Source organism: Macaca fascicularis, chromosome 16, assembly GCF_037993035.2.
Source record: "Macaca fascicularis isolate 582-1 chromosome 16, T2T-MFA8v1.1".
In the NCBI taxonomy this organism is placed as follows: domain Eukaryota; kingdom Metazoa; phylum Chordata; class Mammalia; order Primates; family Cercopithecidae; genus Macaca; species Macaca fascicularis.
In genome coordinates this window covers 35,304,555-35,320,991 of record NC_088390.1, presented here as the reverse complement: position 1 = coordinate 35,320,991, position 16,437 = coordinate 35,304,555, and the positions used below count along the sequence as shown (strand labels likewise).

The 16,437-nt window shown below is 39.1% G+C and overlaps 1 protein-coding gene across 10 annotated transcripts in view; it reads left to right on the top strand.

Moving 5' to 3' along the window:
• Positions 1–16,437, top strand: part of SSH2 (slingshot protein phosphatase 2) — a 306,013-nt gene that overhangs the window by 117,876 nt on the left and 171,700 nt on the right. The window lies entirely within an intron of this gene.

Genomic DNA, 16,437 nt, shown 5'->3' with positions numbered 1-16,437 from the left:
CGAGATCGCGCCACTGCGCTCCAGCCTGGGCGACAAAGCGAGACTCTGTCTCAAAAAAAAAAAAAAAGGAAAGAGAAAAAAACATTAATGATAGCCTATGAGCTGAGAAAAAAAAAAATTACAAAAAAAAAACATAATGTTTTAAGAAAGTTTACAAATTTGTGTTGGGCCACATTCAAAGCCATTCTGGGCACCGGTTGGACAAGCTTGTTCTAAAGGCATTTTTAGGGTATTGAAAACCTAACAAAGTCATTTGGAAGACTAAGTGGGTGAAATTGTGCACTCACTTAAAATTAAAAGATGAGATTCTCACAGTCACATATTGAGAACAATTATAAGCTAATAATAGCATGGTGTACAAGAAAGAAATAGATCAACATAGCGGATGTTGCCTAGAAGGCCCAGAAATAGACCTTAGTACATGAAAATATTTAGTGTATGATTAAGGTAGAATTTCAAGTCGATTGGGGAAAATGGATAAATAGCCAGATAGTGCTGTAATAACAATTAACTATTTGGGGAGAAAATTATGTTAGATAGCTCTATCTTCAACCATATGCCACAATAAATTGTAGATGAATTAATGAACTACTTTCTGGGAAACTTATTTAAATATGCAAGTTAAAAAATAGAAGCCATAAAGTTGTTAGGTATGACTATCTAAAATAAAATAAATGAAACCCACTTCTAAAAGCAGATGATGATGATTAGTTCCCTAATTTATGATTATTATTAACATTGACCCATTCATCTGTGTTTCTATGAGAATTCTGTTGTGCAGTCTCTAAAATGATTACGTATGTGAAAATGTGGGGTGGCTATAGCTATGAATATTCTTGTTTGAGGAATTACTATCTTTTTGTATTTTAAATCATGGTGTTTGAAGACTGAATCTACATTATAGAAAATGGGGGACCTTGGTTGGAGAATCTGTCCTACAATACTTGGCCTTTCTTTTACATTAGTCATTTATTCAAAATATTTATTCAGCATTGCTAGGTGCTGAGTATACAGCAGTGATCAAGAGACAGTTCCTGCCTTCAAGCTTATAATATGGAGACAAACAAGTAAACAGGCAGCATGAGAATTGCTACACTAGAGAACTGTAGAGGGAGTATGGCTATATTTGGAAAGACCATGGAACTCAGTCCTAGAGGGATCAAGGAAGGCCTCTGGAAAGAAGGACACCTAAGCTCCAATCTAAAAGATAAGTAGGCCTGGTGGGGTGGCTTAGGCCTGTAATCCCAGCACTTTGGGAGGCCAAGGTGGGAGGATTGCTCAAAGCCAGCCAGCCTGGGCAACCAAGCGAGACCCTGTCTCTAAAAAAAATTTTTTTTTTAATGAGCCGGGCATGCTGGTGTGTGCCTGTAGGCTCAGTTACTCAGGAGGCTGAGGTGGGGGAATCACTTGAACCTAGAAGTTCAAGGCTGCAGTGAGCTATAATCACACCACTGCCCTGCAGTGTAGGCTACAGAGTTAGATTTCATCTCATGAATGTGGGAATAAAGGATGAATAGAAGTAGGCAAGCAAAAGGGGGAATGAAGAGTGTTCTAGGCAGAGGGAACAGTAAAGTCTGAGACAAGATGGAGTGGGGTATTAGAGATACTACAAGATTTTAAGTACAGCAAAATTCACCTGCAGTTGAAGTGTACCTGTATCTGAAACTAAATGGTATCATTTTCTAAGATGTAGGTAAAAGAAAATGCTTGTGATACACTGGTAAGGAGTAGAGGAAAATTAACTTCCAGCTAATGGCAGACTATCAAGCTACTAAATAGGACTGCTCTTGCTTATTTATTTATTTATTTATTTATTGACAGAGTCTCACTCTGTTGCCCAGGCTGGAGTGCGGTGGCGCAATCTCGGCTGACTGCAACCTCTGCTTCCCAGGTTCAAGTGATTCTTGTGCCTCAACTTCCTGAGTAGCTGGGACTACAGGCGTGTGCCACCACGCATGGCTAATTTTTTTTTATTTTCAGCAGAGACGAAGTTTTGCCATATTGGCCAGGCTGGTCTCGAACTCCTGAGCTCAAGTGATCTGCCCGCCTCAGCCTCCCAAAATCCTAGGATTACAGGCATGAGCCACCATGCCCACCCTGCTCTTACATCTTTTTTTGACAAGAGATCAAAGCAGAAAAAGGAGTTCATAATACTTTACAAAATCTAGCCTTAGCCTCTCAAAAGTTTAATGAAATTCTCAACCTTTTTATTTAGTTGTTAACATTCACCTTGTGTTCTAGTTAATGAGAACTGAAGACTCCTGCCAACCCCCACTCCACCATATAACAGCTCCTCAGCCTGCTGAGGCAAATATACATATCAGAGTCTCTGTCTGGAGTCCTCACCTTACTTCTGACTTTAAAGAGAAAGAGAACTTCCCCAGTTGACCAAAATGAAAAGGAGAACCTAGATTGAAATTATGGTCCAGATATTATACACATAGTTAGACATCAGCTTGGGTGATGGTTAGGATGTGCCTGAGATGGGTGGGGATGATCGAGTTAAGATAGTCAGTGATGAGTGCTGTTGTTGGCATTCCAGGTATGCCTACCACATATAAGCACATGTGGCTGTCAGCTGAGCCAGATTCCCAAAGTATAACTTTTCTAGTGGTCTATTTTGCAATTAAGAATAACTTTAGGTTGGTTGTGGTGGCTCATGCCTGTAATCCAAGCACTTTGGGAGGCCGAGGCGGGAGGATCACCTCAGGTCAGGAGTTCGAGACCAGCCTGGCCAACATGGCGAAACCCCCGTCTCTACTAAAAGTACAAAAATTAACCAGGCATGATGGCAGGTGCCTGTAATCCCAGTTACTCAGAAGGCTGAGGCAGGAGAATTGCTTGAACTTGGGAGGCGGAAGTTGTAGTGAGCCAAGATTGTGCCACCACACTCCAGCCTGGGTGACAAGAGCGAGACTCCGTCTCAAAAACAGAACAAAAAAAAGAAACATTTTATACCACAGAAAGATTTTATGTGAAAGACTGATCTGCTAGCTAAAGACTGTCCAAGTTTGAAGGCACTGAAATGGTCTTTAAACAAAATAATTTTCTCTTGGAATTTTCTATGAATGCACTGCTTTCTCAACCACAGTGTAAGCTTTGACTCGTCTGCCCTCTAGTGGAGGCCCATAGTTAAGTTAACCAGTGTCACTGGCTTTAGAAAAACTACCTAACTTTTCTCCATTGGCTTTCCAAATTGTAGTCTGTTTCCTTAAAAAAAAAAAATTGCCATGAAAACAACATATTTATAATTTTCTAAGATGCTAATAAATACCTTCCTTGGCTGGCTCATAGCATCAGGTTCAGGGTCCTGTCTCCTGCAGCTTATCTTTGCAGCCTACCTTAAGGAAAGCTCTGGGTTTCAACTCAGCTAGTCAGTTCACTGCCACTCCAAGGTGTCAAATGTATTTCTACTGCTCTTCTCTTTTCTTCATATCTATTCTGAATTCCTGTGACATGTACTTCCTGTGCCATACATTTATACTGTATACTTTGGATCAACTTTTCAGATAAAACAGCCTTACCCCTTCAGGCAGATGACCTCCTTCAGTATGGTACTGTTTCACACTTTTCTGTGTCCCCTGTAGACTCCAGCAGCTTTCAGTGAGTATATTGATTATTTGCTGTTCAGAGATATTCAATATGCTGACTCTTTTCCTCTATTGATAGCTGAAAAGCTAATTGTCTAGATTTAAATATAAATATTAAAATATTAACATAGTAACAATTCATTTCCCCCTAATGAAAACTGTCTTGGCAGTATACCTACATCTTAAATATTCTAATTTATTTTTTACTTGGGCCACTAACTGTATTTCCCTACTTTGTAGTTTGAAAGTGATTTTAGAAAGTTTGAGAAAATTATGCTGTTCATTTAGGAGTATTTGTTAAGTAATCGGCGTTGCTTCATTATCCTTTTTTACATGTTCTTCGTCCTTATTTCTAGATAATGTTTCCGTTTGTAACCTTGGTTAGTCCTCTTGTTCTTTATATCCATGAACAATTAGAATGTTTAATGCTACAAGAAAAAAACAGATAGATTTTATTTAGCCTCTTCCAAGTGTTGTGAGTGCCTCTTATTGTTTAAGTTTCTTGTGGAAGCATGGTAATCATGTGTAGCAGAGGCCTGGTGCTAAAACCAGAAGCCAGGCTAAGCAATTAGTATAGCTGGTAGGACAGACAAACAAGAAAACATATATAGGCAAAAGTGGCATACAGGCAGGATCCCCAAGGTGAAGCTAAGATCACAGTTAAAGAGTTTTAAACCAAAGTTTAGAGAACAGAAGCGATGTGGCTATAAGTAGAGGAGGAGATACTCAAAATATTTCACAACTAGTATGGTATAGCCATCAACCAATCAGAAAAGATGGGAGCAAAATCTGGAAGTCCCCTGCTGCACTAGGCATTTACCTGGTTGTTGCTGGATCGTGACATACTTAGAGGGGCTCCAGGCAGCCACTATTTCAATATTTTAAGTTAGTACAGCTGTATCAGTATGCCTTGGCTGAACATAAGACTCTATGTCCATCTTGAGGGCTCAGGCTATAATGAAGGAAATGGACCAAGTGTGGGGTCTTCAGAAAGTGGGATCTGGAATTTCACCTGAATAGAAGGGAGCAGAGTCTGGAGCATTCCTTTAACACAAGAGGAGCAACCTGTTCTGGCAGAAGGTGTATTTGATCTTTTCAGACAGAATCCTGGCTTGGCTGTGTACTCTTAGGTTACTTTGAGCAAATTTTCTCACTTCCGTGAGGCAGATTCATCAACTGAAAAATAAGGCTATAATCATACCTACATGGCATTCATTCCAGGGTGGTTCACATGAGACAATAATCATGAAGAGATTGTTGACTTTTCTGGTTCTGGCAAACAAGAGAATGACACAGAGGCAGAGTCTTCTTACTGTCTTATGATGGGTGCCGCATGCTGTCTGCCCCATATTTAAGCACTCATCCTGGATTGGCAAACCAAGTATATGACTAATAACTTAACGGAGGAAAAAAGTACAAAATATAGTGAAATTAGCCTTAGTTTATTTCTGGTTTTCCGACTTACTGGTTGTGAAATCTTGGACTACATTTATTAATTTGTCTAATATCTACTGAACATCTTCTGTATGCTTAGCACTATAAAAACATAGTCCTGCTCTACAGAGCTTACAGTCTAGGAAGGGACTTTTTTTTTTTTTTTTTTTTTTTGAGAGCTGAGTTTCTATAATCATACTGCTCTCCTTAGTTACCTAGCACAGGTACCTTGAGTAGGTAGAGGCTATGTGTACCCTGGGCTTTTTGATGTTGTTTCTCCAAACCTTTAAGCCAAAGGTTTACAGTCTTAACTGCTTATCAGTTATCTACAGAGCTTTTTTAATGTACTGATTCCCAGGCCCCACAACTTGTATGCTGGTAAATGTTTAAAAGCCTGTTTTCTAAGCAGGGGCTTATGTGTAGCATTTGCTGATTTTGCTGATAAACACATCTGCCTTGGCTACCAATGTGTCTCACAAGGTTCCTAAAAATGTAACAATTGTTATCTAACAACCTAGCCAGCTCCAGCACACCAGTGGACCAATGTCAGAGCTAAAGAATAAGAATTTATAGGCATGAGGGCCGGGCACAGTGGCTCACACCTGTAATCCCAGCACTTTGGGAGGCTGAGGCGAGCGGATCATGAGGTCAGGAGTTCAAGACCATCCTGGCTAACACAGTGAAACCCCGTCTCTACTAAAAAATACAAAAAATTAGCTGGGCGTGGTGGTGGGCGCCTGTAGTCCCAAATACTCGGGAGGCTGAGGCAGGAAAATGACGTGAACCCGGAAGGCAGAGCTTGCAGTGAGCCGAGATCATGCCGCTGCTCTCCAGCCTAGGCGACAGAGCGAGACTCCATCTAAAAATTATAATAATAATAGTAATAGTAATTTATAGACATGAGGCCTGGAGCTTTTTGTTACCAAAAAAGTTCTAAAAGGAACCCAGAGGTAACCAGTGACTTGTGAAGTTTCCATATTGCATGCCTGTCAGATGTGACAGGTTCAGAACACTTGTTGCCTTTTATGACCAGGTGTGGTAGCTCGTACGTGTAGCCCTAGCACTTTGGCAGGCCGAGGTGGGAGGATCACTTGAAGCCAAGAGTTTGAGACCAACCTGGGCAACTTAGACCTCATTTCTTCCCCCCCCAAAAAAAAAATCCAGATGTGGTGGTGTACACCTATAGTCCTGGCTACTTGTGAACTCATGAAGGCTGAGGCAGGAGAACGCTTAACCCAGGAATTTGAGGTTATAGTGAGCTACGATCGTGCCTTTGCATTCCAGCCTGGGCAACAGAGCGTGACCCTGGCTCAAAAAAACAAAACAACAACAACGACAAAGACTTGTTGCTTTCTAAAACCAGTGAATTTGATCTCTAGTGATAGAAAAGACTGTATAACAACTCTGAAATTGTCACAAGTACACACATTAAATAACTTTTTAAAAAGTGGAATAAGGATTGAAGACAAAAGACATCCAGTAACAGTTTCACATCCAGAGCTCCGATTTTCTATAGGGCATTGACTGGACTGTGATGTCTCTTAAATTAGCTGTTATCCAAGGACTTTTCGTTCTTTAGAATCAAAGCTATTTCAGCAAAATTCTAATCAAGCTCGCTTTTTCATTGCTGACCATCCCGACTGTGATTCACACGTATTTGTATTTTAAAGGAGTTTGAAAGAAACACTAGAGAAATAGCAGGTGTCTCACAGAGGTTTTCTATTGCTTGAAAATTATAGGGAAGAAAGTTTATTTATTTAAGGTTTCTTAAACCCTGTCATAACATTAATAAGCATAATGTGACTTTGATTTTAATTGTAAGTATTCCAGAATCCTCTGACTTTCTTATTTTTACTTTAATGCATGTCACGTCTCTATAAAATATGATTAAATTGAATATCTGATTCCTGATTCCAGCCAATAGTATATATCTTGATCTAAATTAGACTTTAAAACAAGGTCAGATTATATGGGAACTCCTGATGTGATCATGTCTGAGCCTTTTCCAAACCAGCTTTCTCAGATTATGAGTGCCTAGGTATACACTCTGGTCTTGGACCATACTGTGTGTCTTTACTGCCACACTTGCAGATCCTTTCTTGTCCTTAGCCTCTCAATAAGGAGAACACTTCTTTATAGACATTAGCCTGTAAAAATATCCATATGGCCTTCAGTCCACTTTGCACTGACCTAAGAGTTAGCTGCCTTACCCTCCTAAATAGCTCTATGGCCCTAGCCTTTAGGAGCTCTACTTCATTCACTATCATTAACTACCTGTTTTTCTTTCCTGTTCATTTTTTCCACCTATTCAGTTAATCACCAGGGTTGATAGGGTTGATTAAAGATGGCTACAAATTCTTGCTACTTCTCCCATTGCGCGAGGGGAATCTAATTCCTCTCACAAATTCCTTGAATCTGTGTTGGACTTTTTTGGTACACCAATGAAGTGTGGCAGAAATGACATTATGCCAGCTCTGAGCCTAGCCTTTAGGAGGACTAGCCCTTTTGGAGCCCTGAGCTATTATTCAAGAAGACCAACCCTGAGGATATCATGCTTTGAGGAAGCCCAAGATAAATTAGAAATCATGTTTAGACATTCCAGTTGACATTTCCAGTTGAGCCCAGCTTTCCACCCATCTAGGCTATGACATTAGACATATGAATGAAGCTGCTTAGATCTTCCATGCCAGCTCATGTGCTAACTATCACCTGAATAGCACTGAATGACCCCTAGCAATACCATGTAGAACTAAAGAATCACCCAGCTAAGTGCTGCTTGAATTTCTGACCCATAAAATCATGAAATATAATAAAGCAGTAATTTGTTATAAAGCAATAAATAACTCAAACAGCTGTTTTTCCTCTGTTTCTAGCAGTGGATCTAAGCCTTCTCTTTCAAGTAGCCAAGTGGCAGGCCTGGTGCCTTTATTCCTCCTCAAGCCTGTGTGTTTTATATCCACTTTTTTCAAAAGCCAGAAGCATGGCATTATCTCTTCCAGTTTCAAAGCACATACTGTCTCTTAGAAAGACTACTAGATTCCTTTTTCCTGTCTGATAGATACCTCCTACTATTCATTTATTTCCAAAGGCTGAGGTAACTGATGGATAATCTGATATCCAGTGAATTGACAATTCACAACCATCTTTTCTGATCATAGAACTGTTATCTTGGAATTTCCATCATTATAGACTCATAACACTAATATTACTTGATAGCCTTAACCCCCAATACCTATACCTTTGCTTCAAAAATGCACAGCTGCTCTTCCCCAAATTTATCAGACTGTCATTCATTTACAGTTTTCAGCTCTTTTGTCTGTTCTTCTCCCTGAAATACTCTTACTTACTTTTTATTTTTATTTTTATTTTTTTGTAGAGACGGTGTTTCGCTATGTGGCCCAGACTGGTCTCAAACTCCTGCCTCAAGGGATTCTTCTACCTTGGCCTTCCAAAGTGCTGAGATTACAGGCATAAGCCACCATGCCTGGCCAATACTCTTATTTTCCATCTGACAAAAACCCACTAGTTCAAGCCCAGCCAAAAAAAAATAACTGTGAAGGATTTCCCAACATCACAGTTAGTCACTTCCTCCTCTGTTGCGTCTATAACATTTTGTATGTCCTTCTGCTGTAGGCCTAAATGACATATCGTTATAATTTCTGTTTTATGGAACTGTCTCCCCCACTACAATATGAACTGTTTAAGGACAGTTGTGCTTACTTTCATTTCCTGGTGCCTAGTATCTGAAACATAATAGGTAGTCAATGAATGTTGAATGAATGAATGAATGAATGAGAATGAATGAATATATAATTGAGAGCAGGTGGGCTGGGTGCAGTGGCTCACACCTGTAATCCCAGCACTTTGGGAGGCTGAAGCAGGAGGATTGCTTAAAGCCAGAAGTTCAAGACCAGCCTCGGCAACACAGCGAGATCTCATCTTTCAAAAAAAAAATAGTATTTTTTAAAAATTGAGAGCAAGTAAATGATTTTGTCTGCTTAAGCAAAAGGAAAGCCTTTGGGTAAGGTATTAAGGTATTGCCAGAACTTAGCCACAGGCGACTCCTGAGCAACAAAAACCATTCTTTTAACCTGGAAAGGCTAAAATGTAACTGGCATAGAGTCCTTACTAGCAGAAAATGTATAGCTAGTTAGCTTCAAGCGTTCACATGGCATTAGTTAGCTGCTCCAGTCACTCATTCGACTCTTTATTGAATTCCATCTGCACATAGGGCATTGTGCCAAACACAGAGTGAGATGCTAAGGGCAATGAGGCATGGTTCCTGCCCTTAAGGAGATTACAATCTGATGATGGGAGATAAAACAAGTATGCAGTTGTGACCCAGAAACAGAATTGGTAGTACTACAAAAATGATGCGCAGTAACCGTTAGGTTTGGAGGGAGACAGAGAGCATCAGTCAGGTGATAAAAGAAATGTCACAGGCCGGGTGCGGTGGCCCACGCCTGTAATCCCAGCACTTTGGGAGGCCGAGGTGGGCGGATCATGAGGTCTGGAGATCGAGGCCATCCTGGCTAACACGGTGAAACCCCATCTCTACTAAAAATACAAAAAATTAGCCGGGCGTGGTGGTGGGCGCCTGTAGTCCCAGCTACTCAGGAGGCTGAGGCAGGAGAATGGCGTGAACCCGGGAGGCGGAGCTTGCGGTGAGCCGAGATCGCGCCACTGCACTCCAGCCTGGGAGAGCGAGCGAGACTCCGTCTCAAAAAAAAAGAAAAAAAAAAAGAAAAAAGAAATGTCACAAACTACTAGTGTTTGAAACTAGCTTTGAAGGCTGGAAAAGAATATAGGAGAGGGGAGAGGGGCTTTCTAGGTTGATACAACAGCATGAACAAGGGAAGTCAACTGGTACATTTGGAGAATGATAAATGAGACGGCTTGGATTGGAGCAAATAGAAAGTGTAAAGAATCTTGAATAAGATTTGGGAAAATATTGCTTAACACTCTGCTAGCCCAGTGTTCAAGGCTGGCAGCATCTCCCTCCGCCAAGCCTGTGTCTCAGCAAATATTACTTGGGTGCTTCTGTATTTTCCAGACATATTTTATTTAGTGACCTGTTTTTTTGATGAGGTAGTAAACAGATTAATAAGAATGCTTTAATCTTTCAATTAATACTTAATGGAGTCAGGCATGTTGGCTCATGCCTGTAATCCCAGCACTTTGGGATACTGAGATAGGCAGATCACTTGAGGTCAGGAGTTCGAGACCAGCCTGGCCAACATGGCAAAACCCCATCTTTACTAAAAATACAAAAATTACAGGGCATGGTGGCAGACATCTGTAATCCCAGCTACTCGGGAGGCTGAGATAGGAGAATCGCTTGAACCCAGGAGGCAGAGGGTGCAGTGAGCCGAGATCACACCACTGCACTCCAGCCTGGGTGACAGAGTGAGACTCCATCTCAAAAAAAAAAAAAAAAAGAAAAGAAAAGAAAAAAAGACTTAATGGTTCCTGAACACCCTAAAATTAAATGTAATACTTTTTCTAGGTCAATTTTTTCTTAAGAACATAAGAAGTAATTATACTCTTTAAAAGCTATTTAACAATAGGGCTCTTGGAAATTAGATCATAAAAAAGCCAACAAACATGTATTTAGTCATTTAATTAATTAGATATTCTCCTATGTATCAGAAAGTATTCTGTTCACTAAGAAACTAAGAGCTGTCTCTACACTTTTCTCCTGGTAATTTCCAATGTTTTGAACAGGCTGACTGTTTGGCATTTTTCAGTAACAATGTGTGAAGTTACTTGACAAGGAAGATGGTTATATCTGGTTTCTGCACTTGTTAAAATAGAATGGTAAGCATTCCACCTTTGGCTACCATTTGAATGCTACTGTTCAAGATAACTGCATTACCTGATAGTTACTCTTATTAAATAAGAAATGTTGTATCTTTGCTTTTTTGGCAGTGAATTCTGCTGAAATTAACATAATTGAACATTTTTTTCATTCCTTTTAAATCCATTTCACCCTAAGACCTACAATGCCTTGATATGCTGAGGTTTTTTTCCCTCAAGTTTCTTTTTCGAAGTAAACAGAAGGGAAAGCAAATTATTCATTTGGCTGGCTATTGAAACATAAAGAAAAAAATATTTGGGGATCTTGTATGAAAAACACTGTTCTGATTTGCTTTTTTGGGGAGACAAAGGAATTTTCTACACTTCTGGCACTACTTTAAAGTGTAGAAGTCATAGAGGAAAGATGCAAAGGATATTACTTTATTATAAGCCATGAAAAAAGATATTCCTTCTTCAGCTCCCTCCGAATTGCCATCTTCGGGTATAAGTATCAAAGTAAGATTCTTAGTTTAGATGCAGCTGATTATAGCAGAAAGATAGACCCACGTTCAAATCCTGACTCCACCATTTATGACCTTGAATAAGTCCCATAGGGTGTGGTACCCATTCAGTGAAACAACATCTAAAGTACCTAGCCCATACTAGTACTCAATAAATGTAGTTCACCCCTGTAAACATAACTGGTTTTGGCTGCTTGTGCCCTATAAGAAAGCATCAAGGGTGTTTTTGCTTTTTACTTATCCACATATTCTCATCACAATTCTCATAGGTAGAAAATCCACCAAAAAACTGAAAATAATTTGAATTATCCCTCTTTTGGTGTGCTTATTTTAGAAATAAGGGCAAGGATATGAAACTAGTAGTAGCCCATAAACATATGAAAGGATGCCCAACCTCATTAGTTAATCTCAACACAAAGCAAATTAAGACCATAATGAGATATAACATTAGATTGGCAAAAATGGAAAACATCTGATGATCCTAAGTGTTGGCTAGAATTTAGATCAACTAAAACTCTTACTCTTTCTGGTGAGAGTATAAATCAGTACAACCACTTTGGAAAATAATTTGGTACTATCTTGTAAAGTTGAACCTTTATTTACTCTATGACCCTGCAGTTTCACTCATAGGTATATATACTGTTGATATATTTTGCATGTACACCAAAAGACAGGTACAAGAATGCTGATAGCATTCTTGTATGTCACCAAAAAAATAGAAACAATCTAGTCTGTGTAAATAGAATGGATAAACTATGATATATTCGAATTTTACCCCATCAAAAATGAGTGAACTATAGCTATATGAATAAGTAGATGAATCTTTTAAGCATGATATTTAGTTTTTAAAAAGCATATTGAGAAAACTATACACAGTATAACACAGTTTTTAAGCCCTCAAACAATCAAAAATGGTAATACATTGTTTAAGAATACAGGCATATGTAATTTTTTAAAAAACAAGGGAATAAATAATGCAAAGAGGTAGACCCAATAGGCAAGTTAAAACAAAATTCTAAAAAATATTCAAATAATACCAAAGAAGGCAGAAAAGGAAGAAGAGAGGAATACAAATACAGGGGACAAACAGAAAATAAATAGTAACATGGTAGACACAAATCTGACAATATCAAAAATTGTATTAAATGTTAATGTACTAAACACTACAGTTAATGGCAAAGATTGTCATAATAGATAAAATAAGATTCAAATGCTGTCTGTGGGCAAAAAGCAATAACCAGTTTGTACCTCAATTTCCTCATTCCTAAAATGGGATAATTATAATAGCCATCTCACATGTTGGTAGAACAGTGTTAGTGTAGAAGAAACACTCAATGAGGTTATGTAATATGCATAAAGATAATAATCATAATGGTTATGATGTTCTTTCTGTAAAAATTTAAATATGCCAAAAATATGACCTATTGATATTCTTTAAAGAAACATTCTTTAAAATATAAAAGATTGAGTCGGACACGGTGGCTAACGCCTGTAATCCCAGCACTTTGGGAGGCTGAGGCGGGCAGATCAAGAGTTCAGGAGTTCGTGACCACCCTGGCCAATATGGTGAAACCCCACCTCTACTAAAACTACAAAAATTAGCCAGGCACAGTGGTACACGCCTGTAATCTCAGCTACTTGGGAGGCTGAGGCAGGAGAATCACTTGAACCCAGGAGGCAGAGGATGCAGTGAGCCGAGATCGCGCCACTATACTCCAGCCTGGGCAACAGAACGAGACTGTCTCAAAAAAGAAAGAAAGAAAATATGATAGACTATGTTCATGACTAGAGGGTAGGCAAAGGTTTCTGAGAACCTAGAAAACAATAACCATAGGGGAAAATAATTGCCAATTAAAGTTACAGCTCTCACGCATTGTTGATGAGTGTATAAAGTGGTGTAAATGCTTTGGGAGAAGTCCTGGCAATTTTATATAAAACTATACATGCATCTGTCTTGTGACCCAAAAGAAATAAAAGCATATGTCAACTGCCCCCCAAAAAAACTTCACAAAAGAATATTCACATAATAGCATTATTTATTTAATGTTAGAGTCTCACTCTGTCACCCAGGTTGGAATGCAGTGGCGTGATCATAGCTCACTGCAGCCTCAAACTCCTGGGCTCAACCAATCCTCCCACCTCAGGCTCCAGTGTAGGACTACAGGTGCCATGTCTGGCTAATTATTTTATTTTTTTGGTAGAGACTTGCTATTTTGCCCAGACTGGCCTCAAACTCCTAGCTTCAAGTGATCCTCCTGCCTCAGCCTCCCAAAGTGCTGGGATGACAGGCAAGCACCACCATGTCTGGCTAATAACTTTGTTCATGATAGGCAAAAACTCAGATATCCCAAATGTACCCATCAATAAGAGAATGAATAAATGAACTAGTATATTCATGTGATGGAATCCTTAGTGATAAAAAGGAATGAACTGCTATTTTATACAACACCATGGGATAAATCTCAAAAACATTATGCTGAATGTTTTTCAAAAATCCTCCCATAAAGTAGTACATAGTATATAATCCCATTTAATGAACAATGGAATCATATCCTGTGTACTAAATTTTTATGGCAAAAATCTGTGGTGGAAAATCAAAACAGGATTGCCTGAGGAGTGGGTGGTGCCACATTTTGACTGGGAATGGCTATGAGAAAAATTTCTGAGGTGATGGAAATGTTCCATTTCTTGATAGCAGTTTGAATTACGTAGACACATACATTTATCAAACCTCATTAAATGGGGCACTTAAGATTGTATATTTCATTGTATATAAATTTTACCTTAAAAAAAAAAAAAAAAAAAAAAACTGGCCAGGTGCCGGTGGCTCATGCCTGTAATCCCAGCACTCTGAAGGTCAAGGCAGGAAGACAGGTTGAGGCCAGAAGTTTGAGACCAACCTGAACAGCATAGTGAGACCCCGTCTCTACAAAAATTTAAAAATAAAAAACAAAATTAGCTGGGCATGGCAGTGTGCTCCTGTAGTCCTAGCTACTCAGGAGGGTGAGGCAGGAGAATTGCTTGAACCCAGGAGTTTGAGGCTGCAGTGAGCTATGATAATGCTACTGCACTGTAGCCCAAGTGACAGAGCAAGACCTTATCTCTAAACAAAAAAGGAAAGGAAAAAACTGTAAAGAAAAACTGAATTCTAATTAATTATTATGCATTTAAAAGCACATGTACTGATATCAGTAACTTACATCGAAACACATCCAAAAAATAAGATGGACTGATAGATGGAAAGAGAGATGAATAAACATATGATTTTTTAAAAAAGTATAGAAAATATTGGCTGAGCATGGTGGCTCACGCCTGTAATCCCAGGCCATGGGAAGCCAAGGTGGGCGGATCACCTGAGGTCAGGAGTTCGAGACCAGCCTGGCCAACATGGAGAAAGCCCGTCTCTACTAAAAATACAAAAATTAGCCAGGCCATGGTGGCACATGCCTGTAATCCTAGCTACTCAGGAAGCGGAGAATGGAGAAGCACTTGAACCCGGGAGGTGGAGGTTGCAGTGAACTGAGATTGCACCACTGCACTCCAGCCTGGACAACAGAGCGAGACTCTGTCAAAAAAAAAAAAAAGTATAGAAAATATATACAATCTAGATGGTAGATATACAAGTTTGCTATAAGATCTTTCAATTTTATGTTTGAAATTTTTTAAATAATAAAATGAGGTAGAAACAAAAAAAGTATAAACTTTGGGACAGTAGTCACATAATAGAAAGAGGAATGGGAGATAAGAGGCAGACAGGTAGAAGCAACAGTGTTGGTACTATTATAGCTCTTAGGTGGAATCGTGTTCATAGGTTCTCATTTTATTGTACCTCATAACTTGTATGTTAAGCATATTCTTATATAATATTTAGTACAATTAAAAAATAATGTGGCCAGGTGCGATGGCTCACTCCTGTAATCCCAGCACTTTGGGAGGCCAAGGGGGGTGGATCACCTGAGGTCAGGAGTTTGAGACCAGCCTGGCCAATATGGCCAAACCCCGTCTCTACTAAAAAATACAAAAATTAGCCAGGTGTGGTGGCGGGCACCTGTAGTCCCAGCTACTTGGGAGGGTGAGACTGGAGAATTGCTTGAACCAGGGAGGTGGAGGTTGCAGTGAGCCGAGATCACACCACTGCACTCCAGCCTGGGCGACAGAGCAAGACAACATCTTTAAAAAAAATAAAAAAATAAAAAAATAAAGGAAAAAATGTGAGAAGACTACATTATAATTTGAGATATATTAATAATAACAATACTGAAGCACTCTTTGTTAAATGATATTCCAGGAAATCATATCTATTTATTACAGTTCCTTTGGGCACAAAAATCTAACATTTACATTTGTTTATCTGAGTCTTTTCATTTTCATTCTTGCAAACTTTCCAGGTTCTGATTATTGATTCTAGAGATAGTTCTTTCCCATTTTAAACCTTTTTTCAGTCTCTACAGGGCATACCTTTCTAACCTAAAACCTCTCTCTTATATGCAAAGAGTGTAATACACTATGACACTTTCTACCTGTACTCCCTCTGGGAGCAGAATCTTTGTTTTATTCTTCCTTTGTGGGGTGGAAAAAAAAAAAGAGAGAGAGAGAAAGACATGTTTGAAATCAATAATGAAAGTAACATGGGAATTAAAGTTATAGGGCTAGCCTTGGCTGCCCAGGAATGGAGGCCGAATGATATAAAGGTAGATGAGGATGGCTTCATAAATGAAAATGCAGGTGGCTTGTTGGCAGACAGTACACATATTCTCTGAGATTATTTTTCTCCTTCTACCTAATAGTTCTGTGTTTACCAGATAGGGCAAAAGTGATGAGAGAACAAATACAAATTGTCAGGGAGCAAATTTAAAGAAAAAGCCTCTCCATCTTTCCTCACTTTTCCTTCATGTCAATATTCTTGCCTCTGTGAAGATCTGTATAATATCATAACATACACCAATTTTCAACCCAGGGCAGGGAGAGGTAAATGATAAGCTTTTTCAGCTAGTTGGGAGTCAATATTTTTTCATTTTAATTCTTCACCACATGAGTCTCCCTGGACAACTTATTTCCCTTTTGCTTCTTCATCTGTAAAATATTCATTGAGTCTA